The sequence below is a fragment of the Hypanus sabinus genome, chromosome 19 (assembly GCF_030144855.1).
Source record: "Hypanus sabinus isolate sHypSab1 chromosome 19, sHypSab1.hap1, whole genome shotgun sequence".
Classification (NCBI taxonomy): Eukaryota; Metazoa; Chordata; class Chondrichthyes; order Myliobatiformes; family Dasyatidae; genus Hypanus; species Hypanus sabinus.
In genome coordinates this window covers 16,984,485-16,997,084 of record NC_082724.1, presented here as the reverse complement: position 1 = coordinate 16,997,084, position 12,600 = coordinate 16,984,485, and the positions used below count along the sequence as shown (strand labels likewise).

At 43.4% G+C, this 12,600-nt stretch overlaps 1 protein-coding gene across 2 annotated transcripts in view; it reads right to left on the bottom strand.

Annotated features, from left to right (window-relative positions):
- Window positions 1–1,292, bottom strand: part of cfap92 (cilia and flagella associated protein 92 (putative)) — a 247,952-nt gene extending 246,660 nt beyond the window's left edge. Inside the window, exon 1 of one of the 2 annotated variants that reach the window (XM_059944096.1) lies at window positions 1,160–1,292. The gene's annotated coding sequence lies outside the window, so the exon portion shown is untranslated. The remainder of the gene's footprint in view (window positions 1–1,159) is intronic. The other variant, XM_059944097.1, reaches the window with a different exon arrangement.
- Between the last annotated feature and the right edge of the window lie 11,308 nt (window positions 1,293–12,600).

The following is a 12,600-nucleotide window of genomic DNA, read 5'->3' as shown; positions in this document are numbered from 1 at the left end:
TGAATGAGGAGTGCAACAGGGCGTGCCCGCCCACCTTGTAGGTTGGTAGGATCTCTCGGCCGACCAAAGTTTGGCTCGAGGGATGACTTTCAGTAGATCGCAGCGAGGTAGCTGCTTTGCTACTTACGAAACCGGGCCCAAATTAGGTCATCTGCAAATATTTTAGCACCAGGTTCCCATCGAATATTCAGTGTGCTGAACAGATTTAGAGGTGGCACCTATCTTTCCGCGCTCCAGGCCAGTACCAACGGCGTCTCGCCAGCTGCGCGAGGCCGCTGGTTACTCAAGGCCAACCAGTGGTCCACCAGTGACCCCTGGTGCTAATGCAACTGATGACCTTGCGTGTGTTCAAGTTCAACTGTGACCGTGACAGGGAATGAGGAAAGGTGCAGCTGACTCGTATCGTTTCCTTGTGGCCCGGTAGCACATGCTTCGCGGCCCGGTGGTTGGGGACCACTGAGGTGGAAGGTGTAAGAGCCTCGGGACTCACATGACCAGGTTCAAGAACAGTTACCACCCCACAGCCGTCAGGCTCTTGAATAAAAGGGGATAACCACACTCACTTGCTCTGCATTGAAATGTTCCCACGATCATTTATCTCACTTTAAGGACTTTTTATCTCATATTCTCATTATTTATTTCTATTTATCCATATTTACATTTGCACAATTGTCTTCTGCACTCTGGTTGATCTTTCATTGATTCTGTAATAGCTACTATTCTGTAGATCTGCTAAGTATACCCACAAGAAAATGAAAACATACCTTGTATATGGTGACATGTATCTACTTTGATAATAAAATTTACTTAGAAATTGGAACTTTAATGAGCTAGAAACCTGATGGTACGAACAAGAGGAAGATGGATAGGTAATGAGAGATTTAAACCGTAATGCAGCAGGCGCTACGCAATCTACAAAACACACACCTATTGGCTAAGATAACTCGTTATCACCCCGAGAACCCACCAAAACATTAAGCCAATTTCACAAATAAATCAAATGAGGACTATTTCAGACACTTCTGTGAAATTGCTAGCTGTTTGCCACATACACATCCAACATTCAGAATGTTTCTGTTGAATTGCAATTAGGCCCGTCTATCTTAAAGGGAACACTGGAAGCCATTGGATAAATAGCAAGGAAAACATTTTCACTTACTTGAACACGAATCCTGGAAGAGCAACCCCTCATTTTCTGTTTCCCCCTAAACCAGAGCATTTCCCAGCATTTAATATAATGTCAATAATGTCAAACTCCTGGACTTATTTCCCAATGTCCAGGATTATTCCTGGGGCCAATATTCTGTTAATGTTCTGGTAATAATTCTATATAACAGCCTAGACTTAAATCGTCTAGCTCATCAAGATCTTTAATAGTCAAGCTCTGTTAATCTTTATGAAAAAAAAACATTTTGCAATCATTACAAGCAGCTGACATATTAAACTAATTTGTGTCAAACTGGATCATGGCCACACAGTCATTCCCAGCTTCAAAGGGTTCACCAGCCTTTTTCATTAAGCCAGGGTTATTTTAAAAATCCTTTCCGTGCCTTATATCAAATTGAACTTAATTTTGTTCAACAATTTAGTTTGTTTCCGGCTTTGAATCAAATTATTGTTTAGTAGATAGATGAATTTTAATGGCTCCTTCAGAGACCAGAAGCGTTCATTAGTCATTTATCAGATTAAAAAATTTTTATTTTCTTTGAGGACATTAATGAGCAAAGATAAATCCACAGTGACCCCTAAAGGCCACACTGTACCATTACACCATCTTGTATCTCATTGTCAAAGTCAGAATGAGGTTATTATCACTGCCCTATGACTCGAAATGTGTTAGTACATTGCAGCAGAAAAATAAAAAGACATAAAATTATTACACAGTACTATGCAAAGGTCTTAGGCACACATGTATAGTTAGGGTGCCCAAGAATTTTGCATGGTAATGGAGAGCGGTTTAGTAAATCCAGCAGGAGCAGGTGTTGAGAATGGTGAGAGTGGAGTATCGCATGAGGGGTGTGGGGTAGGTGGTAGAGAAGGAGTGCCGGGGCAGGGGTGGCGTGGATGCAGACACATCCAGCCCTGAGACACCAGGCAATGTCATTTGATTCCAACAGTTGGTTTATTGATCACCAGAATGTCTCTCTGGTGCTTCCCGCTCCCTCTTCTCTCTCTCTTCCCCTTTCCCAACCATGATTCCCCTCTTCCTGCCCTCTTCACACTCTCAGTCAACATCAGAATCTGATTTATCATCACTCATACGTCATGAAATTAGTTTTTTCCTGGGAGCAGTACAGTGCAAAACAGAATGACTACAGTTCTGTGCAAAAGTCTTAGACACCCTTGCTATACTTTGTGCCTACGGCTTTTGCATAGTACTGAACATTACAAAAGAAAAACAAATAATGAGATAGTGTTCTTGGGTTCCTGGACTGACAGAGGGGAAGAAGCTGTCTTAATTGTTGAGTGTGGGTCCTCAGGCTCCTGTACCTTCTCCCTGATGGTAGCAATGAGAAGAGGACAGGGTAGATGGTGAGAGTTCTTGAGACAACCCATCCTGCCAATGTCCTTGATGGTGCGGATGCTGTGCCCATGACAAAACCAGCAGAGTCTACAACCCTCAACAGCTTCCTGTAGTCCTGTGCTTTGAAGCTTCCATCCCAGGCTGCGATACAACCAACAGAATGCACTCAATCTGTTGGTTGGTCAAGACCATGCCTTGACAGTATGATAAATACAATAAATGTCCAACTTAGAGTACAATACAATTTTTTACATCAATTATATATTACACCACAAAAAATAAATAGATTAAACCCAAATTTATCTGATCAATGTTTTCAATGTAATCAAGAAATTGGTACTTTTTTTTTTACATTCTACTTGGTCTTGTTTTAAAATTCAACCTTTTTGGATAAATTTAAGAGTTTTATTGGAACAAATCATTGGAATACAACTTCCACGTAACCCAATATTATTTTACTAGGTGATATTGAAGGGATAAAACCAAAACTTAAATTGAACAAATTTCAGAAAGAATTTATGGAAATCAGATTCATACTTAACTATGGACCATTGGAATAATGAAATTTTTAGCTGCATTCCACTTGAAAATAATTACTTATAATTTAAGAAATGAATATATTTCTGAAAATTTGGCATCCTTATTTACAAAAGATAGGATTAAATATATAGGCCCTTTGAAGATAAAGTTATTAGCCATTTGGGGAAAGAAATAAATATGTATATATTAAAGTTAATTTGAATTCCATGGAGCATGGAGATCATCTGGTATCCAAGGCAATCTTTCTTCTTTTTTCTCTTTTCTTCTTTTTCCAGACGGGGATGTTAAGGGGGTGAGAAGGGCTGATATACTCTCTTATTCTATTCATTCTATGTAATTATCTTAAAAATTGAATTAAAACATATATATAAAAAAGAATGCACTCAATCTATATAAATTTGCAAGACAACAAATATACTCAAACTCCTAACAAAGCAGAGCTACTGCTTCGTGATTGCATCAATGTGTTGGACCCAGCACAGATCCTCTGAGATTAGGACACCCAGGAAGTTAAAGCTGCTCAACTGTTCCACCTCTGACCCCACCCCTCATGAGGACCTTGTCTCATGTTCTTGACTTGCCCTTCCTGAAGTCCATAATCATTTCTTTGATATTGTGGTTCAAGGTTCAAAGTAAATTTATTATCAAAGTACATTCTGTATATGTCACCATATACAACCGTGAGATTCATTTTCCTGTGGTCACACTCAATAATCGGTAGAATAACAACCATAACAGAATCAATAGTCTGCCAACTAGGACATACAACCAAAGACGACAACAAACTGTGCAAATATAAAAAGAAAGAATAATAAGCAATAATCATTGAGAACATGAGGTGAAGAGTCCTTGAAAGGGAGTCCATTGGTTGTGAGAACATTTCAAAGATGGGGCAATTGAGTTGAATGAAATTATCTCCTTTGGTTCAAGAACATGGGTGGTTGAGGGATAACTGTTCCTGAACCTGGTGGTGTGAGCCTCGAGACTCCTGTCTGTTCTTCCTAATGTTTGCAGCGAGAAAAGAGCATGTACTGGATTGTTGGGGTCCCTGATAATGGATGCTGCTTTCCTGTGACAGTGTTTCATGTAGATGTCCACAGTAGTTGGGAGTTCTTTACCCATGATGGACTGGGTATTGGGCTTTCCATTCAAGGGCATTGGTGATTGCATATCAGGCAGTGATGCACCCAGTCAATATACTCTCCTATGCACACCTATAGAAGTTTTTCCAAAGTCTTCAACGTCATGTCAAATCTCTAAAGAGTCCTAAAAAAGTAGAGACATTGCTGTGGTTTCTTCACAAGTGCAATAATGTGCTGATCCCAGGCCAGGTCCTTGAAATAACAAAACTGAGACATTTAAAGTTGCTAACCCTCTCCACCTCTGATCTTCCAATGAGGACTGACTCACAAACCTCTGGTTTCCTTCTCCTGAAGTCAAAATTCAGCTCCGTGGTCTTGCTGACATTCAGGAAGAGGTTGTTATGACACCACTCAGCCAGATTTTCAATCTCCCTCCTATTGGCTGGTTGAGTGGTAATAACACTCAACTAGCCAATCATTCTCCATATGTTAGATATGAAGTCAGTGGATATTGCTTTACATTCATCAGGTAAGAAAATTTTAAAAATAACTTGCAGGTAAACCTAGGGCTTATTTCTTCTGTAGGAAGCCAATATTAGCATGAGCTGCCTAATAAGCAACCCATTCTTCAAATTGGGTTTGTATCCTGTATTTGGATAAACAAGATCTTAATTTTTTTTTTCATTTGTGGACACTTGGATATCTATACTTTACCTGCACCTCTGGCATGAAATATGCTCACTTAAAATGTCATCATATCATAGGTTTTTTAATATCCAAAAAAGTGTGTAAAGTGTGACTAAATTGTACAAAAGTGGAGCAGCAATAATCAACAAGCTTTGCAATCAAACTGAAAAATATTTTTAACCCAAACCAATGTTGAATTTCTCTGCAACCAAAAACTCATTTATGATTAGGGATCTACATTGCTACACAATAAAAAAAACAGTATTATCTATAAGCACTATATCAACCTGCTTTCCAATTCAGAACACAGCAGTAGACGTTTAAATCTTGGGATGTGGAGTTACAGCTGTTTTCTTCCTATTACTATTCAAGACCTCTAACAACAGAAAACTGGGCCTTAATCAGACAAAAGCCTTACTGAAGAACACTCTCCAGCTCTGCCCCTTTTCCTCTCTTCCTGGTCCAACTGCCCCCAACATCCTACGTCTTCCCTCTCCCTCACCCCAGTGTAAACTGTGCATGTAAAGTATGTTTCACATATTTTGAAGTGTTTGTACCAGTTTCCATTGAGGCCCTCCTCACAGGGGAAATTGTCCAAGCACTTCCTGTTACTATTAACTGTAACATGGTTGTCATTTTCCTGTTGCTTTTCAACATGTTACTTATAGAATCATAGAGACAGAAACAGGCCCTTCAGCCCATTCAGTCCATGCCAAACTACTTAAACTGTCTACTCCCATTGACCTGCACCAGGACCATAGCCCTCCAGACCCCTACCATCCATGTACCTATCCAAACTTCTCAAGCATTGAAATCAAGTTTACATGCACCACTTGCACTGGTAGCTTGCTCCACACACTTATGGCCCTCTGGGAGAAGAAGTTTCCCCTCATGTTCCCCTTAAACTTTTCACCTTTCATCCTTAACCTGTGACTTCTAACTACAGTTCCACCCAACCTCAATGGAAAAAGCCTGTTTGTATTTACCTATACCCCTCATACTTTTGTATACCTCTATCAAATCTCCGCTTAATCTTCTATGTTCCAAGGAATAAAGTCCTAACCTATTCCACAGAACCATAGAACATTACAGCACAGAAACAGGCCTTTTGGCCCTTCTTGGCTGTGCTGAACCATTTTTCTGCCTTGTCCCACTGACTTGTGCCTGGACCATAACCCTCCATACATCTCTCACCCATGTACTTGTCCAAGATTTTCTTAAATGTTAAAAGTGAGCCCGCATTTACCACTTCATCTTGCAGCTCATTCCACACTCCCACCACTGTGTGAAGAAGCCCCCCCCAATGTTCCCTTTAAATTTTTCCCCTTCACCCTCAACCCATGTCCTCTTGTTTTTTTTCTCCCCTAGCCACAGTGGGAAAAGCCTGCTTGCATTCATTCTATCTATACCCATCATAATTTTATATACCGCTATCAAATCTCCCCTCATTCTTCTTGCTCCAGGGAATAAAGTCCTAACCCATTCAACCTTTCTCTGTAACTCAGTTTCTCAAGTCCCGGCAACATCCTTGTAAACCCTCTCTGCACTCTTTCAACCTTCTGAATATCCTTCCTGTAATTTGGTGACCGAAACTGCACACAATACTCCAAATTCAGCCTCACCAATGCCTTATACAACCTCACCATAACATTCCAACTCTTATAATCAATACTTTGATTAATAAAGGCCAATGTACCAGAAGCTCTCTCTACTACCCTATCTACCTGTGACACCACTTTTAGGGAATTTTGTATCTGTATTCCCAGATCCCTCTGTTCTACTGCACTCCTCAGTGCCTGACCATTTACCTTGCATGTTCTACCTTGGTTTGTCCTTCCAAAGTGCAATACCTCACACTTGTCTGTATTAAACACCATCTGCCATTTTTCAGCCCATTTTTCCAGTTGGTCCAAATCCCTCTGCAAGCTTTGAAAACCTTCCTCACTGTTCACTACACCTCCAATCTTTGTATCAGCAAATTTGCTATTCAGTCTCTTATATTCAGGCCCTCCGTGCTAACAGAAATTGGCTCAGGTTGTAGTCTCTGACCATCATTATTAACTTGCAGTTCAAAGTGGACTGAAAATAACTAAGTCGTAAATCTCAGATGATATTACATGCCCCTGCCTGCATTAAAAACCTTACTGCTAGTATTGCTGGGAGCAGATCAAAGCATCTATGCATCTGTGTCTTTGGATAACGATGATTGGATCAGTGGTTCTCCAGCTGTCATATCACAAACAGCCCAGCATCGAGATCCCCCTCTTCCCCATTCTCACTCACCCCTTTGACCTCTGTCAGTAGGCCCAATTGAGCCCACTGATGGCACTGGGCCCGATTAAGGCACTTTACAGTGCAAGAGGACAACCGTCTCCTCACCCTGATTACCCTCTTCCCCCAGTTCTTACATCTCCATGGCAGTGGACAACTACCCAGCTGATACCAAACGAACAAAAGGAGGCAGCTCTCTGCAGCGGTTGACTGAACGTCTCAGTTGGGATTTAATATCTCTCAAAGCAGACAAACCATGATAATGATTTCTTAACGTTAGGCTATCCCAAATTTAGTGCTTTTATGGTGACCCCACTGGGTAAAACATGTTTAAGTGCAGCCAGGCAGGATAAACTCCCATCTCTACGCCAACACCACACCCTGCCCCACTATACCAGGCTCACTTCCCAAGGTTCAAGGTACATTTATTATCAAAGTATGTATGCAACATACAACTCTGAGATTGTCTTGACCTGGCAGCCGGGAAACAAAGAAAACCATGTAAGCTGCTCAAATAGAACATCAACACCCACGTGCAAAGCAAACAAATTGTGCAGACAGCAACTCAGCATGCTGGCTATGCATGAAAAATCATGAATTTCCTGTCTTCAGAGCGCCAGTCAGCAACAGCTGCACAACTGTTTGGCACTTGTGTTTTGTGACAGAATTACGATGAGTCTGATTCTTTCTTTTTACCAATTTTATTTATTTATTGTTATTTATTTTTGCCCCGCTTGTTGCTCCACTATTCTCTGTCGGCCTTTTAGAGTTGTGGTCAGAAGGTCATTACAGCAATCCTCATTAATCCATTGTTTAATCTAATGGAAATCTAAGTATTCCATGTAAAATTTCCTCGTGATATGCTCCTAAACCAGCCTGACTAGAAACCAACTGACACTGAGAATATTATCTTTCAGCTTTCATTCTGCTTAATATTTAAGAGTCTATGATTATATTTTACTTTTTATCTACAGGATTATCTGCAATTTTCATTCACATACTGTACTTAGTTATTAAACCTCCCTAAATTCTCTGTGATCCAATCTGCCTCTTTCAATATTTTATCATCTTTAGACTGGGAAGAATTGTTAATAATTCCCACTCTAGAAGAATGAGGGGACCAGATTTCAAGTTATTATGCCATGATCTAGTTCACTTCCTATTTTTCAACTTGTATCGAATCAGTAACTTTTCTCTGTCTTATCTCAGACATTCTTGGAGTGGTTCAAAGTTAAAAGTAAATTTTATTTTCAAAGTACATACGTGTCACCATATACAACCCTGAGATTAGAGGAACCGAACACTTATGTGAGGATGTTATTTGTGGACTTCAGTTGTAAACTGGTCAGCAATCTGAACACTCTTGGCCTTGGTTCCCCCCTGTGCTCGTGGGTCTTTCTCACAGACCGACCACAGCAAGTCAGAGTTGGTCAGCACACCTCCACCACCCCCATCTTAAAAACAGGCACCCCGCAGGGCTGTGTGCTGAGCCCTTTGCTCTACACACTCTTCACACATGACTGCACCCCCATCTACACCTCCAAATCCATAATTAAATTTGCAGACAATACCACAGTGGCTGGCCTGATCTCGGGCGAGGATGAAACAGCCTACAAGCTCGAGGTAGATCATCTGACAGAGTGGTGCAAGGACAACGACCTGGTCCTTAACACTTCTAAAACAAAAGAGATGATCACTGACTTCAGGAGATCAAAGGACAGAGTACACACCCCGCTCCATATACACGGAGAGGTAGTGGAAAGTGTGAAACACCTGAAGTTCCTTGGAGTTATGTTGTCAAAGCAGCTGGCGTGGACCCCCGACACCTCGCTGGCGTGGACCCCCGACACCTCGCTGGCGTGGACCCCCGACACCTCGCTGCTTGTAAAAAAAGACACAACAAAGACTCCTCTTCCTCAGAAAGCTGAAACAGGACAAACTCCCACAAAAGCTGTTGCTCAACTTCTACAGAAGCACAATTGAAACCATCCTGACCAATAGTGCCATAGTACGGTATGCCAGCTGCACAGCCGCTGAGCGACAAGACCTGCATCGCATGGTGAAGGCGGCCCAGCAATTGTCAGGATGGAGCTCCCAGGACTGGTCACCATCTACTCCAGCAGACTCAGGAGGAAAGCAATCAGCATAACCAGAGACACCACACACCCCCGCCACTCCCTGTTTGACCCACTTCCGTCCAGCAAAAGGTTCAGGACACTAAAAACCAAAACTAATAGACTGAGGAACAGCTTCTACCCCAGAGCTGTGGCCTCCATCACACCACTCCCACAGAACAATGACTGAAACTGTGAGCACACACAAGGACTCAAATACTTGCACTAACGGCACTTTGCACATGACTGACATTCTGGTGCTGCTGCAACTTATTTTCTGCTGCTTATCTATTTAATACAGTTTTTCTATTACTGTCTTGTTTTTATCTACCACTTTGTTTAATTGCCTGAGAGGAAGCTAAACAGTTTCATTGTATCTATGTATAATGACAATAAAGATCATTCATTCATTTTTCCTGCAGGCTGCTCAGTCAATCTATAGAATGGTAACTATAACTGGATCAATGGGAGATCAACCAGAGTGCAGAAGACAACAAAATGTACAAAAGCAAATATAAATAAATGGCAATAAATAATAAGACTGTGAAATAACAATATGAAGGGTCCTTAAAGTGAAATCATTGGTTGTGGGAACATCTCCATGATGGAGCAAGTGAGTGTAGTTATTCCCTTTGTTTAAGAGCCTGATGGTTGACACGTAGTGACTGTTCTTGAACCTGGTGGTGAGAGTCCCAAGGCTTTTGTACCTTTTACCTGATGACAGAAGCAAGAAAAAAGCATGGCCTAGGTGAAGATCTCCCATGATCAATGGCTGGGAGGGCTTTATCTCTGATGTCCTGGGCCAAGTCCACTACCTTTCGTAGAATTTTACGTTCAAAGGCATTGGTGTTCCTATACCAGGCCATGATGCAGCCAGCTGATGCATTCTCCACTACACATCGATAGAAGTTTGTCATAGTTTTATATGTCATGCTGAATCTCCACAGGCTGCTAAGGAAGTAGAGGTGCTGTTGTGCTTTCCTCACAATTGCACTAATGTGCTGGGTCGAGAACAGGGCCTCTGAAATAGTAACACTCAGGAATTTAAAGTTGCTAGCCCTCTCCACCTCTGATGAAGGCTGGCTCATGGAGCTCTGGTTTCCCTCTCTTGAAGTCTACAATATATAATGAGGTTAATATTGTGCCCCTGGGGTGCTGTATGCTGTCTGTTCAGCAGAACTAACCAGCCCTGTGCTCTTATTTGAGACCAGCTCATTAATATCTTAATGAGGGACTCTCTTCCCATAGCACATACCAAATTGGGAGTTTAAGTGGACTTGTGGGTGCTGTGAGCTCACGGGATTGTGCTGTGAGAATTGATATCACAGAAGGAAGCTCTTCTTGGACTTGGAGCACAATTTTGCATCGGCTGAAGTGGCTGCAAGAAAACTGTCAGATTACCAACGCCCTTTGAAAGGGCGGTTTTAGAAACTGCGAAGAACGTGCTCATTTCTTGGATCAAAAGGTTCTTCTTTCATAGATCTAGGAGAAGCTACAACAGAAAAGTGACCTGTTGAAGTTTAATAACTGATGCTTCAGTCCTTCACAAGGTGAAGAATCAGGACAGGAGTTTGCAACCTCATCAGGCTCAACAACAGCTTCTAAAATAAACACGATGAAATGGACTTCTGATCTCACAAGATTCCTCACTATGCCCTTGCACCTTATTGCTTGCCTACACTGTCTCTAACACTATTCTGCATTCCGTTACTGTCTTCCTTGTTTGACCTCAGTGCACTGTCATAGTGGACTGATCTGTATGGGTGACCACAAAACAAAGTTTTTCACTGCACTTCAGCACATGCAACAATAACAAACTAATTTACCAATTTTTTTTTTGCTATAAGACTGTCATAAGGTGGGCGTTGGGAACAGACCCAAATGCAAGGCACAGACACTGAAATACTAGGGAGAGAACCAGGTGTATCAGGAAAGCAAAGGAAGTGGGGAAGAAATGACACTGGACAAGACACAGGCCCTGGACAAGACTAGGAGACAGGGCATGGGCTAGGACTTGAGTAGGAAAGTGGGACCTGGATGAGGAACTAGGAACTGGGAACTAGGAACCTGGACAAGGACTCCAAGCAAGAGACTGGACAGGGACTCAGAACCTGGGTCTTGACTCGGACTCTGGATCCAAGCAAGGACTGGACGTGGCAAGGCAACAGATGGGATGTGGGGACAGGACGCGGGACTCCAGGGCTGGACGAGGACATGAAGCTCAGACTTGGATGAGAACATGAAGCTGGAACCTCCTCAGAGCCTTGGACTGGAGCACAGGAACACAGAACATAGAGCCAGGACCCCTCCTTGGGAACAGGACATGGAGCGAGGGCTTTACAGAGTCAGGATCCCTCCTTGGGAACAGGACATAGGGCCAGGGCTTTACAGAGTCAGGATCCCTCCTTGGGAACAGAACATAGGGCCAGGGCTTTACAGAGCCAGAACCCCTCCTTGGGGACAGGACATGGGGCCAAGGCCTTACAGAGTCAGGATCCCTCCTTGGAAGCAGGACATAGGGCCAGGACCCCTCCTTGGGAACAGGACATGGGGCCAGGGCTTTACAGAGCCAGAACCCCTCCCTGGGGACAGGACATGGGGCCAGGGCTTTACAGAGCCAGAACCCCTCCTTGGAAACAGGACATAGGGCCAGGGCTTTACAGAGTCAGGACCCCTCCTTGGGAACAGGACGTAGGGCCTGGGCTTTACAGAGTCAGGACCCCTCCTTGGGAACAGGACGTAGGGCCTGGGCTTTACAGAGCCAGGACCCCTCCTTGGGAACAGGACGTAGGGCCTGGGCTTTACAGAGTCAGGACCCCTCCTTGGGGACAGGACATAGGGCCAGGGCTTTGCAGAGTCAGGATCCCTCCTTGGGAACAGGACATAGGGCCAGGGCTTTGCAGAGTCAGGATCCCTCCTTGGGAACAGGACATAGGGCCTGGGCTTTACAGAGTCAGGACCCCTCCTTGGGGACAGGACATGGGGCCAGGGCTTTGCAGAGTCAGGATCCCTCCTTGGGAACAGGACATAGGGCCAGGGCTTTGCAGAGTCAGGATCCCTCCTTGGGAACAGGACATAGGGCCAGGGCTTTGCAGAGTCAGGACCCCTCCTCGGGGACAGGACATAGGGCCAGGGCTTCGCAGAGTCAGAACCCCTCCTTGGGGACTGGACATAGGACCAGGACTCATACACAGACACTAAACACAGGGACACAAAGAGACAGTTCCAAGCTCAACGATAGATAGTTCATTCTGTCAGCATGGCAAGGCTCCAGTCTCACCCCAGCAGCTAAACTTGGTGGTGATACAGGTGAGGACACAGGCAAGGCTGCCAGCAGGGCTACAGGCCAGGCTTCAGAGGGAAGGAAGGGAACAGTCCAGCC